General features: G+C 38.8%; 1 long non-coding RNA gene across 1 annotated transcript; it reads right to left on the bottom strand.

The window, feature by feature from the left end:
• Nucleotides 1–9,130: 9,130 nt before the first annotated feature.
• LOC141612736 (uncharacterized) lies at nt 9,131–11,542 on the bottom strand. Its single transcript, XR_012529179.1, has 4 exons — nt 11,221–11,542; nt 10,963–11,023; nt 10,658–10,732; nt 9,131–9,466 (listed from the first exon to the last, which is right to left on the bottom strand). It is a non-coding gene; the product is annotated as an uncharacterized LOC141612736 (long non-coding RNA).
• Nucleotides 11,543–11,830: the final 288 nt, after the last annotated feature.

Below are 11,830 nucleotides of genomic sequence, written 5' to 3'. Positions count from 1 at the left end.
CTGTGGATATCCTTGACCTTGCTCAATATGTTGACTTGGTCAGCGGGTGCAGAATATGCCCCATCAGCCCGTATAAGAGTTTTTCCGCCTAATTTCGTATGGGCTTTTGGTAATTAAGCATTGGATTAGGTTTAAGGGGAAGATTTTCTTATGCTACTAAATACAGTAGACTGCGTAACTCTTACTCACTCATTATTTTTCATGATTCACTTAGACTTTTATCTTTTTCTACTGTTTTCTTCATTTTACTCTTCTTCTACTCCTTTCTACTCGGATCCGAAACTTGTATTCGGTATTATTATTCCCTATTAATTCTTGTTCTTATTCTTAATTCATTTCATTGCTTCTATTTCCTCTATTCCTTTATTTTGCTATTGTTATTTGTTTTCATTTCATTTTATTATTATCATGTTTAATTCTTGTCGTCTATATGTTATTGTTGCTAATTCGATGGTGATGCATAGCTAATTTCCCTTGCTAAGACTAGGGGATCCATGATTATGAAGGGATAGTAATTGTCATTTTAGGTTTTGTGCTTGTGTGGTCTCTGTTGTTAATCGCTGCAGTTAACTGTTTCTGTCTAATTGAGTCGACGCAATTAGTCATTTTATCGTAGTAAACCTTGACCTAGACCGGAAGGTTGGAAAGGGCGAGACTCGTAGCGAACATTAGGGCACTGTTGTGAGGGCGGAAGCTAAGCTATTTGTGCTTTAGGGTGAATTGAGACCGGAAGGAGATATTCACTGCTCCTCTGACCATACTTGCATTGACCTGAGACCTAGATTGCTTGACTGAATGATCATGGTGAACCGACTGTCTTAGTTGCTTCCCCTTTATCTGCTTAATCTTTTTTCTCTGCCTTTTTCTCTTTCTCATTCTCATTAGTTTAGAACAACCCAATTAAAACTCCCATTTGGGTTACCGTGACGAACTTAGACAAAGCCGACATTTTCCCATCTCCCTGTGGAGATCGACTCGACTTCCCTAGCTATATTAGTTAGAGCCAGTTGGTTATTTTTGATAGGTATACGACTGCCCTATCACTTTTGCTTAGAATTGAAATCTTTACCCACTGAGCCACTACTAGCTATTGTCTATGTTAACACGGAAATAATATATATTCTTGTGTAAAGGTTTAAAAAAAAAAATCGCCAACCAAGGGTGCGCATCCCTGGTCCGCCGCTGGCGTGAATACCTTGGTATTGGACAGCTACTGCACCGGTGTATACTAATACACTATAGTACAATGTAGTCCGCATTGAGCAAAGCTCTTACGAATTTACTTTTGAATTTCATCCCAAAAGACATCGCACTATTTTATTTTTACCGCTAATCGTGGGACTGAGTTCATAGAAACTTCAAGATTCAAGAATAGAATGTGGCAACGGAATATTACAAAAAGAGATACTCCATTATTATGCATATAGGACAAAAACGGCACGAAATTCGAAACAGATGCAATTTACCTCTTGACTCTTGCTGATACTAGTTGGACCGCCGCGTGCTCCGCACGGGGCATCCAACGTTTTTCATATTCAGCGGTAAAGTTTGCGAATTATTATACAACAATTGTTTAAATCGCTAAATTCGCTAAATGATATAGACAACTATTCAAATTCGATGTAAAAAAAACTGTATTTTATTTATGTATAGAATTAAACATTATAAAAACAAACAGGAAATAAATTATACAATTATTGTATTCCTTATTTTATATTTACATGATTGTTTTGATAACGCCGAGTTCTTTGTTTAACTTCTTCAGTCTGCATCCGAAATCGATACATGTTCAATTTCAGGAAAAGGTTGATGTCCTGTGGCCGTGTAGTACTCAGCTTTTAGGTTGGTGTATTTGTGTTGTATCAGTTGTAACTCATAGTATTTGAAATCAAGGACATCGAATCCATATAACTTTCTTAGAAATTTTATAGCTTTTCTTGCACAATTTTGATGAGATTCTCGTACAAGCTTTGCATATTTGCCGATAATTTTTAATTTATCGGAAGAGGAGCGGCTAACACATATTCGAACGTATCCCCTTATTTCATCTTCAGTAACTGCATGAATGCCAAATTCAGCAGTCGGTAATTCAAGTTGTTTAAGTATATCATTTAAAATAAAATAAAAAATCACTCTCTCTCTCTCTAAAAAAACCCTAGCCTCCATCATATTATACATGGGGATCCCATCGATCATCAATGATCGATGGTAAGCCCCAAAATTATTTCAAATTTCAATCAATAGTATGCATATCTATCTTTTATTCAATAAAAGTCTCCCTTTTGGTGAGAATCGTTTTTCCGTCCCTTTTTTCGGGGTTTTTCCATTTATTCATGGGGTTAGTTTCATCAGTAATGTGGTCAAGAATAGTTCGTTGTTGTTTTGCAGCGTGTTCTTTCAAAGGGTAAAAGTGATTTGTCAACGGTCTTTGGAAACAGTCAGAGGTAAATTTTATCTCATAAATCAAACGAAGGATCCCCTCAAAAGCTGCATGAAGATAGAGATAATAGGACGAGCCGAATTGTCAGATGCTGTTTTGAGATCCCTAGTTTATAAGAAAATTATTTTTTTTGGTTTCCATTAGATTTGTTTTCGATTATAATTATTCTTTGTAAGTGTCGTATGGCGTTCTATTAATGAATTGTTCTTTTCTCTAAAAAAGTATATCATTTAAAATAATTTTTAAGTTTACTTCAAGCGGGCATCATTGTACTTATGAGGACTCTGAAACAAATTACATAACAAAGTCAGTTTAATACGTACGTAAAAATGTTTAATTTAAAGAAATACGTTTTACAATAAAATTCAAAAAGTATAGAGAGGAAGTAATACCTATTAGAAGATAGAAAGGATATTATTCATGAGAGAATTAGGTTAGTGTATTGCCAAAAGTTATTGTGTTTACATCAAAGAATATTACACATATTTATATACCAACTAGAATATACATGATCTCCTAACTAAGGAATATATGTAACGTTGACTTATTATATGCAAGGAGCCGTTGGAGGAGCTTAGTGGGCTGGATGACTGCGTGATATGCGCGGGTCGTATTACCCCCCCTCAAGTTGGAGCGTGGAGATTAACGACGCCCAACTTGGATAGCAGGTCATCGAACGACGGTCGCCCAAGCGCTTTTGTAAATATGTCTGCCAATTGTACCTTTGTAGGGACATAGTTTGGTTTGATAAGTCCTTTCAAAATCTCGTCCCGTATGAAATGGCAATCCACCTCAATGTGTTTGGTGCGTTCGTGAAAAACCGGATTGCGGGCAATATGTAGAGCCGACTGATTATCACAAGATAGAGCAATAGGCGGGCTGTGAGATATACCGAGAGATGTAATAAGGCCTTTGAGCCATTTTAGTTCGCAGACGGTATATGCCATAGCGCGATATTCGGCCTCGGCGGAGGATTTCGACACGGTATTTTGCTTCTTGGTTTTCCACGAGATTGGAGAATTCCCGAGGAAGACAATGTATGCCGAGAGGGAACGGCGGGTGGAAGGGCAGGAGGCATAGTCGGAGTCGCAGTAGGCATGAAGGAGAAGGTGGGTGTTGTAGCGGAAAAGAAGACCTTGGCCTGGGTTCGATTTGATGTAGCGCACGACTTGGAGAGCCGCTTGCCAGTGGGCTTGTCTTGGGGTTTGCATAAATTGGGCTAAAATGTGGACCGAGTAGGTAAGTTCGGGCCGGGTAATTGTGAGGTAAACGAGGCGACCCACAAGACGACGATATGGTTGGGCATCTTGAAGAAGTGGTGAGTCGGTTTCTGTGAGATTATGATTGGGGTCCATGGGGATGGACGCGGGTTTTGAGCCCAAAAGTCCTGTTTCTGTAAGAATGTCGAGTGTGTATTTTCGTTGGGAGAGGTAAATGCCGTGTGGGTTTCTAGCGATTTCCAACCCAAGGAAGTATTTGAGGGGGCCTAAGTCTTTCATGTGGAAACAATTGCATAAGTAATTTTTGAATTGTTGGATTAAGGTTGAATTGTTTCCGCAAATGACTAGGTCATCAACATAGACTAGGACATGGATGGCAGTGTCGGATTTAATAATGGAGAAAAGGGAGTGGTCGTAGGGACATTGTATAAAGCCATATTGTTTGAGAGCGGAAGCGAGCTTAGCATACCAGCATCGAGGAGCTTGACGGAGACCATAAAGGGACTTTCGAAGACGACAAACTTTGCCATTTAGATTAGAAAGAAAACCCGGTGGTGGTTTCATGTAAACTTCCTCTTCAAGGTCACCATAGAGGAAAGCATTATGAACATCCATTTGATGGATATCCCAATTCTTTGCGGCAGCGATGGCTAGGAGAGTACGGACTGTTACCATTTTGACAGTCGGTGCAAATGTCTCTTGAAAATCAATTCCTTCTATTTGACGATTACCCATGATAACAAGGCGAGCTTTGTATCGCTCAATTGAACCATCCGCATGATACTTGATTTTGTAGACCCATTTCGAACCAATCGCCTTTTTGTGAGGTGGGAGGGGTTCGATTGTCCATGTATTGTTGCGTTCTAGAGCATCGATCTCATTTTGCATTGCCTCGCGCCATTGCGGTACCTGCATAGCTTGTTTAAAAGAACTTGGCTCGTGATTGTCAGTCACGGCCGCTAGAAAAAGCTTATGGTTAGTTGAAAATTTATCATATGTGACAAAATGAGAGAGAGGATACCGAGTACCTGTCGAGGGTGATGATGCGGAGGCGAGGTGAGTAGAGGGACCCATGGGAGGACGAACATAACCTGAGAGCCGTGTATTGGGGATTTTGGGACGGTGGCCTTTGCCCATAGCGGTGGGCTGTGGTTGAGGGGTTTGTGGGTCTGTCGAAGGTGGGTTGGGTGGACTGGCGGTGGTAGAGGCGGTTGTGGGATCGGCTGTAGCCGTGGGTGTGGAGTCGGGTGTGGAATTGTTGGTGTCGATGGCTGGAATTGTTGGTGTAGAGGAGGTGGATATGATAATGTTTTCAATTGGTGTAAGAGTGTCAGCGAGAAAAGTACTAGTGGTAGGCTGACTATCATGAATATTTAGAGATTGATACGGGAACTCGTGTTCGACAAATATGACATCTCGTGATGAAAAATAAGTACCCGTATCTAAGTCATAGACGAGCCACCCCTTTTTACCAAATGGGTAACCCAAAAACACGCATTTCCGACCACGAGGGGCGAATTTGTCATGGGAACGATTTATATTTCTTGCGTAGCATAGACACCCAAATGTTCGAATATGCGCCATGGGTGGGGGTTCTTTAAATAACATTTCATAAGGAGTCTTACCATTGTGAATGGAGGATGGGGTACGATTAAGAAGATGAACAGCTCCGAGGATACATTCCCCCCAAAAACGAATAGGTAGACTAGCTTGAAAAAGAAGGGCACGAGCAACATTTAAAATGTGACGATGCTTGCGTTCAACTCGGCCATTTTGTTGAGGGGTATCAACATTAGAAGTTTGAAAAATAATGCCGTTTTGTCGGAAAAAATTTGTAAGACATCCAAATTCCGTACCGTTGTCGCTTCTAATAATTTTAATTTGAGTATTAAATTGTCGTTGAATTAAAGCAAAAAAATTGAGAAGGGTTTGTTTTGTGTCACTTTTACGACGTAACAAATAGACCCAGGTGGAGCGAGAAAAATCGTCAACTAGAGTAAGAAAATATGTGGACCCACATGAAGCATTTTCGGAATAGGGACCCCATAAATCGCAATGTAAAATGTCAAAAATAGTTGATGCATTATTGGAACTTAAGGGAAAGGGGGAACGAGTTTGTTTTGCCCGAATACAAATGTCACAATGTTTGCTAGAAAAATTAGAAGATGGAGTGTTTGCTTTATTAATAAAAGGTAGAAAACGAGAGATATTGGACGACGGGTGCCCCAGACGACGGTGCCAAAGTTCAATAGTGTCTAGATTGCCAATGGTATGCGCATGTACCTTGTCATTCCGAACACCTTTAAGGAAATAGAGTCCCTCACGTTGCTCACCCGCACCAATCACCATCTTCGAGGCACGGTCCTGTATTAAACAAAGTTGTTGGGAAAATTGTATAGTAAGAGACGTGTCTAAAAGTAAGCTTGAGACCGAAATTAAATTACATTGTAAATTGTCGGCATATAAAACATTGCGTAAAATAAGACGGGGAGAAAGATGTATATCACCACTGCGGCTTGCTATAGCCGTGTCTCCATTTGGTAAACCCACAGACAAGGGTGTAATAGAATGTAAATTACGAAAGTGAGAAATACGGCCTGACATATGGTGCGAAGCACCGGTGTCGATAATCCAAGAGAGAGTAGAGAAGTTACCACTGAGACGATCATTAGTCGCGGTTGAACGGTTTTTCCACATTTGGCTTATCTCCTCGAGTTCTCGAGCATCAAGACTATTGAAATCGATCCTGTCAAAATTGTTAAGAGAAGGATGGGAGGTAGAGGTGCCATTACCAGAATTCGAACCGGAAGCGGCAGCCATATTAGCCCGAGGACCCGTCGTATTAGAGCTTGTGTGCTGCTGTTTGTTGCGTCGAGGATCAGGCACAAACACGGCCTGACTGAGGTCGGTTGCATTGGGGTCAATATAGACTCGGTCTCGGGGACGATCACCCCAATAATCGGGCCAATTTCCCGTAACTCGAAAACAAGTGCGTAGGTAATGGCCATGCTTTTTACAGACGATACAGTAAGGTCTATTGGGATTGTTATTAATAGCATTATTAGCATTATTAGTATTATTGGAATTATGGGAATGAACAGAATAATCCCGACCCCCACCGTGACCTGATTTCGAGCCATGGTGTACCTTGGCAGCGAAAGCCATCGGTTCGGGTCGAGTTTCAGTGACTGATTTGGAAAGGGAACGAACACCCTCTTCTTGCAGTAATCGATTATAGACAATATTAAGATTGGGAAGAGGGGTCACACCAAGGATTTGAGAACGTGCGTTATCGAATCTATCATCTAAACCCATTAAAAAATCACGTACTCGATCTTTTTCAAGACGAGAATCGAAAAGACTTACCCAATCACACGGACAAACCTTGCACGAGCATGAGGGAATGGCGTCATGCTCCATCAACTCGTCCCATAGACTGGTAAGTCGACCATAATACGCCATGATAGTCTCGGTTGGAGCCTGTCGACATGAGGAGATGGCAGATTTGAGACGATAAATACGAGCCTCATTGTCTTGATTGAATCGTTGACGTATATTGTCCCACACCTGCTTGGCTTCGGGACGATAGGAGATCGATTTCGCTAAATCGACTTCGATGGTAGCGTATATCCATGCCGTGACTAGGGCGTTGGTAGAGCACCATATTTTGAAGTCATCGGCAGTTTCAGATGGTTTGACGATGGACCCGTCAATATAACCCATCTTGTCTTTTGCAAGTAGGGCGAGACGGAACGCACGAGCCCATTCGTCATAATTGTTACCATTAAACACGATATGAGAGATCTTGGTACCCGGGTTCTCGACTTGAACAATCGAGACAACCGAGGAATTGTTTGATGCAGATTGTGTTGCATTTGTCATGGTGAGATCAAACGAAGGGAAGAAAAGAATTGAGAGATGATTAGAATTTGTGTCTGACAGCTGATACCATATTAGAAGATAGAAAGGATATTATTCATGAGAGAATTAGGTTAGTGTATTGCCAAAATTTATTGTGTTTACATCAAAGAATATTACACATATTTATATACCAACTAGAATATACATGATCTCCTAACTAAGGAATATATGTAACGTTGACTTATTATATGCAAGGAGCCGTTGGAGGAGCTTAGTGGGCTGGATGACTGCGTGATATGCGCGGGTCGTATTAATACCCATCGTAAGGCGGCTACCCTGAGCAGCTGTAGTCAAATGACAATCCTATCTCGTGTATTTATAGAGAGATGTACGTTTATGCAGCATGAACTTATGTTCTGTTCTATGTGACATCTGTACGCAACGTGTTGTTGTATAGATTGTAAATAAAATTACATGTCTCACTATTGTAACTCTTTCGAAAGATATGCATTCATTTTATCGGTAAATTTTTTTTTGTAGATAGCTGTTACAAAAGCTCAAAATTTGTATTCTTTTAAAGGATGTGAAATAACTATATTGGCAAATGGATTTTTATGAGTTTGCACCAATTAAATTAACAGTATATATTTACCACATCTAAATTTTATTACGCGCACCCGTAATGTTTGTGGTTGCTTATATTACAGGTGTTAAGTTGTAGAACGATATCAGGAAATATTAAAAGCTGATACGAAAAATACTAAAACCCTTAATTTATTTATATACAATAAAACATACAAACAACACACACGAGATATATTATACAATTATTGTATCCCTTATATTCTATTAACATTATTATTTTGATACCGTCATATTCATAGTTGTTCAGTCGTCATCTGAAATTGAAAAGTTCAATTTCAGGTGCAACCTCATGTCTGGTGGCTGTGTAGTATCCAGTGTTTTAGTTACTACTAATAAAAAAAGAGAATATGGGTGGGATTATGATCTTTACAACTCAACAGTTCTTTTATTTCAGTTGGCATCGAATTGTTACTTTAAAATCGTATTTATTTTCTATTGCTGCACCCACTGGTAAGAGACACAGCTCGAATACTTATATCCCGTGTGTGTTTTCTATATGTTTTATTGTATACTTAAAATCTTCAATTTTAGTTTAAGCATTTCATCGAACAAGTAACCGTATTCATAAGAGAAATTATGTATAGTATAATATAATAGGGGAAACAAATTTCCAACTTCCATCAATAAACAGGTAACCGTATTCATAAGAGAAATCATGTATAGTATAATATAATAGGGGAAACAAATTTCCAACTTCCATCAATAATCTGCGCAATTATATATTGAGACCAAAACCCCAATAGTGAAGCAAGCCCGAACTCAATATGGAGTGATTATTTTGTCATAACATAGAAGCTGAGATGAATAAACTCCCAACCAATCACGATGTGCTTAGGCAAGTACAAGAAGTCATATATATCGGTTTTTCAATTTGGACAAGCTACAACATATGATTACCCGAGAAAGTGTCGAACCGAGGATCAAACCACGAAAACCCAGCTCGAGGACCATCTTTGTCGCGACAAATTTAAGAATATGAGACAACGAGCAAAGGATGTCCCTATGTCATTCATTAGCTTACCTTTCATCTATAGGCTATAAAATTGATGATACATAGACAAAACATTGAGCTATGCTTAGTCTCTTAGTATTCTGTTCAAGGGGTGTAAGCCACATGCACCGCTACATTGTAGGCTCCAACGCAGCACTAACAAAGCCGTTGATCCAAATGCACATAGTGGTAACTTTGTTTGGCATGCGCTTGCAAAGATAACAAAGCATCATCTGTTGGATAAAAACTTGAATTTCCATCTCCAGCCTAAGATCCCAACAGCACTAAAATTAAAGCTTGAAGTCCAACCTGAAAATCACAATAAAAGAATCCAGTTGTCTGTTAACTTTTTTTTTTGGGCACCTGTTGTCTGTTAACTTGTTAAGTTGATTCCTTATTATGTTTTCTTATTATTGAATACGAATTATGAAGGACAATAATATTCCATACCATAATTGTGATGAATCATCTAGCCTGTCACTAAAATGCTTTTTATCTCCCTAGTTCAAAGCAAGAAAAGAGCGGGAGGAGTTTTTTAGAAAACATTATTCTAAAAGGTCGACGATGTTTAATATAGATTACAATAACACAAGTACTTTTTAATATTTTAATATCGAAAATTTTAAGAGCGTAAAATATAAGATTAGTCCCTCTGTCCCAACTAATTGTTTGCATTTTGCTTTATTTTGTAAGGGGAAAATAAATTAAAGATAAACTATTGAGTGAGACGGAGCACGGAGGGGTATAAATTATCTACTCCATACTTATATAGAGTATAAGTTAACCCTTAATAAAATGACATGGGAGCCGAGAAATTAATAAGTGCATTAATTTTGTTGAGCTATAGTAACTATTTTGTGATCGACTATATAAATTACTCACCTTTTCCATTCGTAATTATAATTTTCCATATGATCCGACCCATGATGAAGCAATTTGTTTATTAGTCTTACAAAAAAATGAATGTCAGGCCAGAGACTTATATATGAAGATTCCTCAAGGATCCAGCTAACCTATAAGGGAGTTGGGTTGTGTAGTTGAGCGAAAGGGCAGGGTGGGCCGACCAAGGACAATAAAAAGATCCACCCCTGGAGGCGAATCTAATCTAAATTGGACATTCATTTTTATCTTCTTACAAAGAGTATCGTTGCTGATAGTCGGATAATTAAACAATGAAAGCGAGAAGGCAAACTCGCTCTAGGCTATTGTATACATAAACTGGCTCAATTACATGTCTTATAGGTCATTTTGCAGTAATTAGCGTAATACAAGTGTATACGGAAACAATCTTGTATTGAGAAGATACCCACGAGCTTAAAAGGCTATGAACATGTTACAAAAGAAAGAGCAAAGTAATATTTGCTTTGCCAATTCATATTCGTAAACACAATTGTACCTTGTTGAATTATTGTATCGCCTACAAGCTTGTAGCTCCTACAATTTACCTCGTTCAAGCAAACAAGCAATAATATAAACGGAAGAAGACGGTGTCAAACTGACCTCAAAATGCCATTTCTATGGAGGAGGCACCTCGGTCTCCTTCGATATATTTGATGATTTTTCAAGTAAATCTACCTATGTAGGAAAAATAACAATTAGAGAAAAATGTAACTGTAAAACTAAGTAACTATCACAATATAGCAAACAAAGATAAGCAGTTGTAGTCTTATAGAAACTGGTACTGACGGTGGTTTTAGAGGCAAAGGCAACCATCCAAAGCTATATAAGCATTGGTGGGTAACTACCATGGACATGAAAATATATAACGATTATATGCATACGCTGACTCTATTTAAAATAGTTACCTGAACACAAACGTACCACTAGAGAGAAACGAAATGCGGGGAAGAAGAACGAACAAAGGGCCTGAAAGAAAAAGCATTTCAGTTTTACTTGGGACAATTCATCAAACAGTTGATGAGCATACTCGAAAAATAAATTGGTGCTAAGAAAATGTGTGTACCAAATTTCCAAAACCCATCAAAACTCAAAATGTCCAAAATATATAGCATGCCAGCAAATGAAAAAGCAAAAATAGCAAAGCCAAAAGTTAGGAAACTCACCATAGTAGGCAAATTCCGTAGGACAAACGCGTGGACTCGAATTATGTAATCATCAGATTCATTCCGACAGTATTCGGAGTTAGAAAAAAGTAAATTATAGTGTAACCTAACCGAAATCAGTACAAGAAAATTGATTGGGAAACCAAAATAGCAAGTTTACGGGGATATACGTGTAGTGATGTAGGGAAGACACTGAAGTTGTATTGAAGATAGGCTTGTGCGACAAAATACATCAACGTTGAGATACTTACATGACGTTGTGGGGGAAAAGCTGTGGGGGGAAAAAACATAATATTTGAGGAAAAAGTGTCAGGCGGTGGATGAGGATGATCCAAAACAGGGAAGGAGGAAGGCAGGGAGCTTATTGAATGGCATTTTTGTAAATGGTGACGTCAGTTAGGGGCATAAGCACTCTCAATATAGTGTCACACCCCTATCCCCTTTTATAATAAGTTATAGATACATCAGGAAAATAAAATAAAAAGACAAATCAAAAGCTCAGAACAATCAAAGCAAAAGTGACAGCTACTAAGAATTAATGTTGGATAATGTATGATGTATGGCAAGAGATCATACATTTATAAGCCTCACCACCATATCAACAACAACA

Source organism: Silene latifolia, chromosome 11 (genome assembly GCF_048544455.1).
Source record: "Silene latifolia isolate original U9 population chromosome 11, ASM4854445v1, whole genome shotgun sequence".
Taxonomy (NCBI): domain Eukaryota; kingdom Viridiplantae; phylum Streptophyta; class Magnoliopsida; order Caryophyllales; family Caryophyllaceae; genus Silene; species Silene latifolia.
Note: the sequence above shows the minus strand (reverse complement) of the source record. Positions and strands in the feature narration are given on the sequence as shown.